Genomic DNA, 13,202 nt, shown 5'->3' on the forward strand with positions numbered 1-13,202 from the left:
ATTTGTTATGTTCATGCACAATGAAGGTTTCAAAAAATCATGATTTCTAGCAAATTGTGTTCAAGAGTGGCTAGGCTTCATTCTTACCTGCCAAAGGCCATCCTAGATCCCTGATTTCATGATGGCTTTCAAATTTAGATCACAAATTCATTTATGTGCTTGCAGCATGTAGGGATGACATTGGGATGGGTCTCTAACTATCCAAACACAAACCTAAATACTCAATAAACTATCTAAATCCAGTCCAAATACTATCGGAGCTAGATTTGTTTTTGCCCAAATCTATCTCAATCAGGGTATTAGGTAATTTGGATTTACCCGATCCAAACCCAATGGAGCGACGGCTGAAGGGAATAAGGGAAAGGGAGAAAGGAGGGAATGAATAAATAAATTAGGATTTAGTAACTAATAGTTGATAATTACTAAAATATATTTAATATATATATATATATATTGGGGAAAATTTTTTACCGGCTAATAATATGAAGAAATCCAAAGCCCAAGATGTCCAAGCCTAGCAAGCCTGCCTGCCAAGCTCCTGCCGACCTATCATGGGCCGTAACCTTCGTTGCATCATCGCCGACTAGTCTTCAACCTCTACCCCATCGACACTCCACAGTCTGAGCAGTGAAGACTTGCTGATTGGTGCTCGATAACCCTCGCACAGAGCTGATGATATTTTTTTGATTGACGATCCCTACAGACTAGACTGGAGAGTCATCGATGTGCTCGAATAGTGAGCTCAGTTTGCCCAGATAATGGTCTTCAGCGATCACATCCGACCGATCGGCTTTTCGCTGTCGAACGGACCCTCGGCTCTTGAATTCTCCATCTAAGGACGGCACAGAGCATCCAACTTCTAATCGTGGCCGACTAGTCCTCGGCTCATCGATATCAGTTTGGCACACCAGCTTAAAATTTAATGCCTATTAGGCTATAGCTATCAGAAAATGGATAAGACAACCACAACCACAACCACCATATCTCAAGAGTTTCGAACGACAGTTCCGCCACTATGCGCAAGTTACATCCTGGCTGGATGGGATCATGCCAATCGATTTACCAACCAAAGCTCCCAACTCCGTCCATAAAAGGAGGCCCAAAAGAGACCTTAAAGAAAGATATGCCATTATTCTGTCTCTCATACTCCTCCATCTGTTGAATAAGAGTTTTGACTTGAGCATCGGAGGGTCTCTATCAGAACAACCTTCGATCAGAATTTTTTTACAGGTCACCCCTTAGGAGACCCAATCTCGCCATCTGCTCTAGCATCCCGACGTCCAACAGAACCTTACACCAACAGATTAGTGCAAGAGGAAGGGCATCTCCATTCGGAGGAGAGTAGGTCGAGAGTAGCAAAATCATGCCACCTAAGAGAGCTTCATCTCGTTGTACCAACACCACTGTCCCTTAGTTGGGGAGAGCCAGGCTAACAACCAGATGCAGCCGCTAGTGGCAGAAACTCCCCCATCTCCTCAGTCGGTGGTGGTGATGGTGGATCAGTTCAACCTGCTCTTTCAGTAGATCTAAAATCTGACGGCCGCTGTCCAGACGATTTGGGCCGCTTTTGTACCTCTACATGCGACATCGCAGCCTGATCAGGCCATCCCTGTTCCTCCATCAGCAGCACCACCATCGAATCCAGCATCACAGCACCACCACCGAATCCAGCATCACAGCTTCACCATCGAAATAGCTGCGGGCCCCTCTGCAAAGTCTGGAGAAAAGACAAACCCGTCAAAGCTGCCCTAAAACTCCAGAATCAAGAAAGCGGCGATCTACAAGCCCCAGATCAGGGCATGGCTCAACCCTTGGTTAGTGATCTCCCCAATATTTCGAAGCCTACACCATTTGAGATGCTGTACTTGAGGGATGGTTTCGAAAGATTGATCAGTGGATTGATGCTATCCCAATACTCCCTCGACACCATTTGATGGGTTCAATACCCACCTTTTGATTTGAGGATTATGCAGGAGCCACTTTTTCGGCACTTCAAGGCTCCGCAGTTGCAATACTATGATGGGACTGCCAACTCCATTGATCACCTTGAGAGTTTCAAGGTGGTGATGCTCTTTCATAGAGCCACCGATGCCATCCTTTGTCGAGCCTTCCCTTCCACTCTGAAGAGAACGGCTCAACATTGGTATTCTAGTCTGAAGCCGATCTTGATCCACTCTTTTAAGTAGTTGAGCCGATCTTTCATCGGTCATTTTGTCAGTAGCCAACATCAACAGAAGCGGTCCGACTATCTCTATACCGTCAAGCAAAAGGAGGATGAGTCGATCTGATCTTTTGTTAGCCGCTTTGATGCGATCACTCTAGAGGTTCATGATCTAGATCAATCGATTACGATATCCGTAATGATGAGCAGACTTCTAAAGAGTGACCTCAAGAGGCACTGGTGAAGACCTATCCTCGGGACTTCTCTGACATGCTGTCTGGATGGAGAAATATGCCCGCATGGAGGAGGTCTTCACTGAAGATGAGGCCCCCACTAGTTCCATTATGGGGGGAAAGCAGAATAAGGAGCACTCGATGAGGTGAGAGGAGAGATCCTGATAGCCTCCAAGTCTCCATCTTAGAAGCCAAAGAATGGGACCCCTCTTCGGAGCCGCCGACCTAGGAGCCCACAAAGAAGAGATCGGCATGCCTCACCACCAAGGAGGTATAATAATTATACCCCTCTAAATGCTCCAAGGATCCAAGTGCTGATGGAGATTAGAAGGCACCTCCTGAGGCAAGAAAGCTATGGACACCCCCTATCCAAAGAAATCCCAATAAGTACTGTTGTACCATCGAGATTATGGCCACAACATGGAGTAGTGTATCCAACTCCAGAATGAGATCGAGGATTTCATCAAGCATAGCCATCTCAACCGATTTATCCGATGAAGGAGGGAGCAGCGAAAAGATCGACAGAGATCTCCTTGGCCAGCAAAGCAACCACATCAGACTGAGCGCAGAAAAACCAACCCCCAGTCGGCATAATAAACACCATCATTGGGGGGCATTACGGTGGCGGGCTCAAGGAGATGAGAAAGCGGCTAAAAGGTAGAGAACTAGAGAGCCTATAACTTTTATCGAGGAGGATGCTCAAGAAATTTAGTTTCTGCATAATGATACGGTGGTTGTAACTTTAAATATTGAAAATTATGATGTATACTATATTTTAATTGATAATGAAACTCCACCGACGTCTTATTTTATGATGCCTTCTCGAAGATGGGAATATTTGTTGATCGATTAGAGAAGATTGATTCCCACTAGTTGGATTTATCGGGATGCCATTCCCGTGGAAGGGGTTATCACGCTATCTGTGAAGGCTGGCCGATCTCCTCTCCAATCCACCATCCAAATTGATTTTTTGATCATCCGAGCACCCTCAACTTATAATACTATTCTCGATCGATCAGATCTAATGCACTCTAAGCCATTGTGTCTACATACCACCTAAAGATAAAATTTTAACAACACATGGAGTCAGAGAAGTCCATAGATATCAGGACTTAGCTTGTCACTACTACAATATCGCTCTCCAAAGAGCTGGACCTATCGAGCCATGCTCAGTTGAAAGGTTGGACACCCCGATGAGCTGATCAAGAAGTGGAGAGAAGCAGTTGAAGACCTTATCTCAATTCTCTTGGCAGATGAAAATCAGAAGCACACTGTTCAGATCAGATCGAATCTGGATCAAGTAACAAAGGATCAGCTAATCTTATTTTTACAGACAAATGCAGACATCTTCACCTGGATACCAATGGATATACAGGGATTGATCCCTCAGTAATGGTGCACCGACTGAATGTGAGTCCGAATCACTGCCCCTTCAAGCAAAAGAAGTGAAGTTTCACGGCTGAACAACAGAAGGCGATAGCTGAAAAAATGAACAAGTTGCTCCAGGCAGGCTTTATTAGGGAAACAACTTATCCAGAGTGGACTACGAATGTGGTGATGGTAAAGAAAGCAAATAAAAAATAGCAAATCTGTATCGACTTCATCGATCTAAACAAAGCCTGCCTAACGGACAGCTATCCCTACTGAGGATTGATCAGCTGATCGAAGCCACATCGGGCCATGAGCTCCTAACCTTCATAGATATCTTCTCCAGTTATAATCAAATCTGGATGGCACCTGAAGGTGAGGAGAAAATAACTTTTATTATTGATCAAGATCTCTTTTGTTATAGGATCATGCCTTTCAGTCTAAAGAATATAGGTGTGACTTATATATCAGTGCATGATAAACAAAGTCTTTAAGGACCAGATTGGATGAAACATGAAAATATATGTGGACGATATGCTCGTAAAAATTAAATCCATGAGGATCCATATCGATGATCTCGAAAAAATCTTTGCTATCCTACGAAAGTACAAAATGAAGCTAAACTCAACTAAATATGCCTTTGGAGTGATGTCAGAAAAATTTTTAGGCTTTATGATCTCTAGCCGAGGAATAGAGGCCAACTCGAAGAAGATCAGAGCCGTGCAAGAGATGGCTCCTCCAAAGATGATCAAATAGGTATAATACCTCATAAAAAGAATCGCTGCTTTGAACTGTTTCATCTTAAGATCAGCTGAATGATGCCTGCCTTTCTTTAAGTTCTGAAGCAATTAAAAACTTTTAGTGGATCGAAGAGTGCCAAAAAGCTTTTATAGATCTCAAAGACTACCTCGGATCCACCTTGCTACTTGGCAAGCCTGATCCTGATGAGGAGCTATTCTTTTACCTTGCAGTTTCATCCACCGCAATGAGTGCAATGTTGGTTCAAGAATGGAGCAAAATTCAAAAGTTGATCTACTACATCAGCCAAACCCTAAGGGATGCAGAGATCCGATATTCAAAGTTGGAGAAGTTGGCTTACGCTCTCCTTATTACGACTCGAAAGCTCTGACCTTACTTCTAAGCTCACACCATCATTCTCTTGATGGACCAACCTATAAAGAATCTCCCTCATCGGCTAGATATGTTAGGACAAATCATGAAATGGGCGATTGACCTATCTAAGTTCGACATTAGATTTTGATCTCGACCATCTATTAAAGCCCGAACCTTGACCGACTTCGTAGCCAAATGTACTATTCCAGATGAGCCAGCCGAGTAGAAAGAATCGAGCCCCAAGTGCCAATGGACAAAGGCCCTTCAAAAAGTGGTACCGATTCCTGAGTGCTATACATAGATAGCTAATCCAACTCTATAAGATCCAGAGCAGGACTGATCCTCTCAGGTCCGAAGGGGATAGTAGTTGAGTATGCCTTGCATTTCGAATTTCCAGCAACAAATAATAAAGTCAAATACGAAGTCTTGGTCGTAGGGCTCCAAATAGCTAGAGAGTTGGAGATACAAGACCTGAAGGCTTGTAGTGACTCTCAACTGATCGTCGGACATATTTAGGACAATTATAAGGCCTGAGGAGATAATATGATAAAATATCACTAAAAGATCAGAGATCAGACGTCCATATTTAACAAATTCAAAATCCAGCAGATATCTAGGATGGAGAATTCTAAGGCCGATTTATTATCTAAGCTGGCAACGTTGGTTCCACCTGAGTTGCCTAAAAAAGCTTTCTTCGAAGTAATGGGCAAATTGAGCATTGAGGGGCCGACGGCCATGATGCAAATAGATGAAAAATCCTTCTAGATTGATCCACTAGTTAATTATCTTGAAGACGGGATGCTACCCGTGGAGTAGAAGAAAGCTTAAAAGATAAAATATCAATCATTTAGATATCTCCTTCATGAAGAAAAGCTATACAAGAGGTCCTATTCACTGTCTCTTCTCAAATACCTACGACCATTTGAAGCCAACTATGCACTTAGAGAGGTGCATGAAAGTATTTGTGGGGGTCATATCGGGAAGAGAGCATTAGCCAACAAACTTCTTCAATAAGGCTACTATTGACCAACCATACAAAAGGACTCTGAGAACTATATTATGTGGTTGATAAATGTCAGAAGAATTCGAACATACAACGACTGCCCGCGATATCGATCACCCCAATTTGCATGCTTTGGCCCTTCGCACAATGGAGAATGGACATTCTCAGCCCCTTTCCACTAGCCTTAGGTCAGCGAAAGTTCTTGCTAGTCATTGTGGACTACTTCACCAAATCGGTTGAGGTCGAACCACTGGCCCGTATTACAGAAGCAAAAGTGATAGATTTTATTTAAAATCAATCATATATCAGTTTGACTTACCTCGAGTGTTAATTACCGACAATGAGCATCAATTCATCAGAGTCAAGTTTGAAAATTTTGTGAAGAGCATGGGACATCACACCATCTCACTTCCATAGCTCACCTTCAAGCAAATAGGGAAGCCGAGGTAACAAATTGGATTATTTTACAGGACTTAAAGATAAGATTGGATAGAGCCAAAGGATCTTGGGCGGATGAACTTCACCATATGTTCTGAGCATATCGGACGACATCGAGAGTTCTGACAGGGGAAACCCCTTTTTGCCTGGTCTTCAGGATGGAAGCAGTGATCCCTATTGAGATTGGAGCCCCGTCAGCATAAGTTGAGAACTACAATGAGTAGACCAACTTGAAGAGGCTACATGCTAATCTAGACCTACTTGAGGAAGCCCGAAAAAGAGTGCATGTCCGAATGGTGGCTTACCAACACAAGATTTCTCGCTACTACAACTCTAGGGTTTGAAATAAGGTCTTCAGAGTTGGCGACTTAGTCTTACGCAAAGTAGAAATTTCTTAATTTGGTGAACAAGGTAAGCTAGCTCCAAACTAAGAAGATTCATACCAAGTGGATGAAATCATCAAGTTAGGAACTTACCGACTGAAGCAATTAGACGGAGCTCCACTCCTCCGACCATCGAATTTAGAGAATCTCCAAGTGTACTACCAGTAATGTATCATGCAACACTAATAAGACCCTTATTCTCTAAAAATTATAGTTTCTTATCTGCTTATCAACTCGCAATCCCCAAAAATGATCTTTGTTCAATTTGACTGAAGGAGTCTTTGATCGGTTTTAAACTAAAAATAATCTTTATTTAGTCCGACTGAAAGAGCCTTTGATCGATTTTAAACTAAAGACAATCTTTGTTCGAATTGGCTTTAAACTAAAGACGCTTTTGTTCGATTCGACTAAAAGAGCCTTTGATCGGCTTTAAACAAAATGGCCTTTGATTGGCCCGACAGAAGAATAACCAACAATCAAAATTTCACACATGAATACTACGCAAGGAGGTCTAGAATTCATTTGTTTTAATTATTAAAAGTTTTTACAAAAATGGTGCTTCAAGCACCATCAAAAAAATAAAGAAAAAAAAAGAAGAAAAGGAGGAAAGAGAAAAGAGAAAAGGGATGAGGAGTTCATTCCTCATTCGAAGAAAGGATCCCAACTTCCACATCACTGTTGCCAGAGAGGAGGTAGTGAGGTCCAGTTGTAGCATCATCTGCCCCAAACGGATTTACAATCTTCAAATCCAAAGACAAAGGCAGAGACGCGGCATTGGTGACCTCTTCCTCGAACCCCACCAAGGCCTTGAATTTCTTGATGCAGTGCTCACAGACACATAAGGGATCCACACGGTGGAGGAAGGGGCACTCTCACCCCCAGTAGGTAGCGACGGCTTCTTCTTAGACTCCATGGAGGGAGCAGAACCCTGGCTCGACTGGGGAGCAGACGGCATGCTGAAGAAGGCAAACTGGCCGGCTCTCTTTTCTTCACCCTTTTGGGTGAAAGGCCCTTCTTGGTAGTGGCCCTCCTCTCTTTGACAGTCTCCCTGATGGCTTTCTTAAAGGACATCATGATGGCGGAGGAGACAGAGAGTTTTCCAAATACTATGAGAGGAGGAATTGAAAGTAAAGCTTTCGCTAGCCATCAGCTCCTTTTTATAAGCATGAGTGCCTCCATTGATTGCCAATTGCTAGCTTCGATGGTACATTATTCTCTAGATCATAAATAGCACATCTTTCCAACCTCGGAGATCAATCCGAATGATGCTTCGTAGACTGGTATACCACCACATGGTGCATCCCTATAGGCTTAAAGCATTCTCCCAAAATTTATTCTATCGAAAGAAATAATAACCTTTATTCCCCATGACCATTGCCCAATCACATCATGTCTATCTTAAATGCATTAGGATTTACAAAGCACCACCCATAGTTAATGCAAGTGGTTGATATGACAAGCACTAATTTTTCATCAAGAATGTAATATGAAGAAGTCCAACAACGACGTCAAATAGCATTGCAAAGCAAAAGAAAATATGATATAAAAAGTTTTTATTGCCTTCACAAAATTTTTGTGATTACAGAAGCATCATCATCCTGAATGGATGATGATAGAAATTGTTACATAAGGTCACGACTAGTTCTGACCTTTGAATCTTCATTGAGAACTACCTTGTAGCTCTCCATGCCGCCAGGATTGAGCTCACGAATCTCTACCCCCGAGACCTACATCAAAGGGTGGAAGACTTAGTATTGCTTTCAAGCAAAAAATTGGAAAGATCAAGCCCTGGGAGTGCCACCCTAATTCGAATTCTGTATGTCCAAAAGCCGGCCGTATAGTTCGCATCGAACATACATCGGATTGTATCATCCGGGGATGTGGGATCGACTAGTCCTTGTCCGATCAGGCCTTGGGACCTTCTGACCACTGATCAATTTTTCTTCGACCTGTATTCAACAGTCATATTCCTCGAACACTCAAGTTTGGAGATCTTCTCTCGATAACACGAAGCTCCTTCTAGTGCTGCGCCACATGATCGTCAAAATACACCTAGATTTTTTGGCGACAGCCTCTGACAACTCTAGTTTCGAAATCTTTTCTTGAGCCGAGTGGAGCTGGTTATGAAAATGGAGCTGTTTGGTAGTGGCACCCTAAGTGGCTTCCTCGATGAGTCTCGACAACCTCGCAGATTCAGTGGCCAACTGAGCCTTCTCCATGGAATGCATCTTGTCATTCTGACGAATGGTCGACCTCAACTGTGCAATTTCTGCCAAAGCCTCATCGAGTGCCTTCTTGGTCTTCGATAGCTCCTTCTTCCAAGTGGTAGCTTTCTTATTTAACTCCTTAACCTTCTTTTCCAGATCATTTATGCAGCTATAATCCACATAGCAGAAGCTACCAGTAAAGGCTCGTCAAAAGGAACTAAAGAAAATATAGTTATCAAGGACAAGCTGGCATGACTGAACAAATACATGAAGAACAATGTGAATTTAAAAAGGCATAAAATCTCATTTCATTATGAAATTTTTTTATAGGAATAAAAGGAAAGAAAAAATATAAGGCATCTCATTTTTTCGACCTCATCCTGAGAGCCAAAAGACCTTGGGGCAGCTGTTGATGGACCTAAGGGTGCTTTAATTTAAGGAGTTACCCCCGAAATTGAAATATCGATGGTGGGCGATGAGAAGACCTCCACCATCACTCTTTCGCTCCTAGATAGTCCTCCGATGACTGTGGACTCAGGGAGAATGGGCTCCCCTTTAGCTTTCTCTTCCCCCTCATCCTCATCTAGGAAGGAGAGATCAGCTTCAAGAAGTCAAGCGATAATTCGACGGTGGCAGTCCTCATATCCAGTCTCATGCCCCACATTAAAGGCTTCCTAACTAAACACGATCTTGGCATCATAAAATTCTTCCAATGTCTTAAAGCTTTCAACCATCTAAGCCTTCTCCCATGCAAAATCGATCGAAGCCTTGAAAGCCTGCACTGTCGATTGGCGGGCTTTGGTAATTCACTCCTCGGCCTTCTGCTTGGTCTCGATAATCCGATCCTCGATCATTTTCTCAATCTTTATGATCTTGGCAGTAGCCTACCATAGCTCCTCCTCCCTCCGAGCGAGGTTGACATTGGCCTTATTCAGTGCCTCTTACAAGCGCTCAACCTCCCCCCTAATCATCTCGATCTACGCACACGTCTCTACGGTGATACACTCAGCTTGTTGGTGTAGATCCCTTATCATCTCTACTCTACACATGCGGTTCAGAAGGATGACTAAAAAATGAAGCATCTGCACCAAAGTTATGTCAGGAAAGGAGATGAAGAGGAGAGAAGGAATCAAAAAACAAGAAAAGGAGCAAGGGAAGCACTCGATGCATGGTAGTCACAAAATATCATTACAGATAGAGCTATCAACGGATCGAATCCAGACCCGAGACCTGTGGGTATTTACCTGATGGATCCGAATCTGGTATTAGTATTAGACCTGTTTACCCAGATCCGGATCCGATCCGGATCTGGATCCGATAAACCATCATGTAAATGGATAGGATCTAGATATTTAATATCCAGACCCGATAGACCCAGAATCTGAATAATATATATATATATATATTATAATTGTATGTTGTTATTATAATTATGTGTTGTTATATTTTTGGATGCTTTAATTAGAGTTTTACTTATTAATTTGAACAACTTTTATACTTTTATTTGTATGGTCATATGATTGTATAATTTTTAGATATTTTCTTAGGTTATTGTATAATTTTTAGATTTTTTTTTGAGACTTTAAATATAAGTTTTGGATCCGAAATCGGATCCAGATATCGAAACTATTAGGGTCCGGATATCCGGAACCATTAGGGTCCGGATCTGGTACTTCAAGGCTAGATCCATCGGATATTCGGGTCTGGATCTAGTACCAATAACTAAGATCGGATCCAGATCTGGATATCCAGTTCCAATCCAAACCCGACCCATTAACAGGTCTAATTGCAGGTCGTCAAAATCCATGTTGTTGATCCCTCTCAATTCTGTGGGGAGGATCGTTCTCTCAATCAGCTCCCTAACGACATTTCAATCATCAAAAGTTGCATGCTCAGGGATCAAAGGGAGGTGAGTATCCATGTCGACCTAGTCCTCTGGGAGAGGCAATCTGCTTGGGCCGACTACTGGAGAAGGCTGAGCCCCATCTCTATGTGGGGATGTGGGAGGAGTGGAGCACGAGCCATAGATGGTGAAGATGCTTATACTGAGCGGTAGAGATGGGGGGCTACGGCCATTGGTGGTGGACTCGAGGGGGCAGTGGTTGCCACCAGAATGACGGCCTCGACTAATGAGGCCGCTCGGCCAAAGCTTTCTTTCAGCCGACCATGACATGCTTGGCTTTTTGGAGGTGCCTTTTGATGATGGAGCCTTCCTCTTCTTTGGAAGGTTCTTTTTCATCTTAGCTAGATCCTCAGGCCTCATCTCTGCAATCATCGAAACATACTCGAAAATAGAAAAAGAAAGAAACAAAAAAGTGGATGACTACACTACTCACCACTAGGGTCGGCTTGGCTAAGCCCCACATTATAGAGGGCTTCATAAACAACTCATCGATGGAAGGAACTTTAAAATCCTTAAGGATCTTAAAATGATCTCTTTCTCAGCCCCTAATTTTGGAACTCAGAATGCGTAAGCTTCTAGCCGACCCCAACTTGGCAAGCCCTAATCACCCACTGAGGAGTTCGAAACAAAAAGAAACCGCTCCTATCCATGAATGGAGGTAGAGTATACTTTATCAAAGGAGAGATCTCCCTCTGAGAAGAGAAGTATCACCAGTTCTTAGTATATGGATACTTCTTGATGGTAAAGAAAGAATGAAAAAGAGAGACAGATGGCAGAATATTTTTTATAATGCGAATGACCAAAAAATCCACTACGAATCTAAGGAAATTCGGGACAATTACACAGGAAAAGGCCATAGGAGCGGAAGATGTTGAGGATGAGAGGGGGAATCGAAAATTTCAAATCTGCTCGGAGCGCTTCCTTATACATGTTGAGCCAACCAGGGGTTGGGTTATTCACCCGATCGCCAGTCCTAGAGAGTTCTAACTCGAACCCTGGGAGATTCTGTATCAAATCTGTATCCGACTCAAGTCGTTCGAGTTTAGTACAGAGCCAAAAGTGTTGGGTCCAATCTCGCTCCATTCTCCGATCAAGTTCTCAGGATTCACTACTGAAGAGGACCTATCTCCCACAGAATCATTAGAACCCACCATTCAAATTAAAGTGAAGAAGCTAAAAAAAATGATCTAAAAAAGAGAAAGAAAGAAGGAGAAAATAGATGGGTGAGGAAGGATGATCAAGAAAACCTACCTGAGAATAAGGGCAGACGATAGAGAAATGGAGCAGCAAAAGGACAACTTCAGAAATACTCCCAAAAGACTACAGTGAGGACGGTACAATGTCGATCTAGACAAAGAAGACAGAAAAAAGAGAGAAAAAAATGAAGGGAACAATCGAAGAGTCAAGAGTAGGCTTTTCCCTATTTACGATCGAAGGAAATAATCTCTAGAGATATTGAATCGTTTCCCACCAATCGACCTGCGGCATATGGTGTCCCCCGATTTGTTGACTACAGTTGCCAATTGACCAAATAGATGCCGCACTCCGAAAAAGAGATTTCGAATCGACATCCATTTAATTCAACTATGGTTTGACCATGTCATTTCACATCCATCCTAAAAGTCGTGCATGTCCCATTAACTGAAAAGTCTCTTCATATCCTCGTTTAGGGAAGCAAGCATACTCCCTTCGCCCGACCAAAGCTCGGACTCGAGAGTAGGAGGCATATGTTAGAGAAAATTTGTATGGACCGATAATATGAAGAAACCCAAGGCCCAAGATATCCAAACCTAGTAAGCCTATCTCTAAGCCCTTGTTGACATATCATCGGCCATAACCTTCGTTGCATCATCGCCAACTAGTCTTTGACCTCTATCCTGTTAGTGCTCCACTGCTAAGACTCGCTGATTGGAGCTCGATAATCCTGGTGCAGAGTCGATGATATTTCTCCAATGGACGATCCTTGCAGACTAGGCTGAAGAGTCATCGACGCGCTCGAATAGTAAGCTCAGTTTGCCTAGATAACGGTCTTCAACCAATCACATTCGATCGACTGACTTTTCGCTATCGAATGGACTCTCATATCCTAACTTTTCCATTTGAGGACGGTACAGAGCATCTGACTTCTAATCGTGGTTGATCAGTCTTCGCTCACCAATATCAGTTTGGCACACTAGCTCAAAATTCATCGCCTGCTAAGCTACAGCAATCACAAAATGGATAAGGCAACTACAACCATCATATCCCGAGAGTCTCGAATGACAGTTTTGCCATTATACGCAAGTTACGCCCCAACCAGATGGGATCGTGCCAAACGACTTACCAACAAAGCTCCCACCTCTGTCCATAAGAAAAAGGCCCAAAGGAGATCCTAAAGAAAGATACATCATTAT

This window comes from Elaeis guineensis, chromosome 9 (assembly GCF_000442705.2).
Source record: "Elaeis guineensis isolate ETL-2024a chromosome 9, EG11, whole genome shotgun sequence".
In the NCBI taxonomy this organism is placed as follows: Eukaryota; Viridiplantae; Streptophyta; class Magnoliopsida; order Arecales; family Arecaceae; genus Elaeis; species Elaeis guineensis.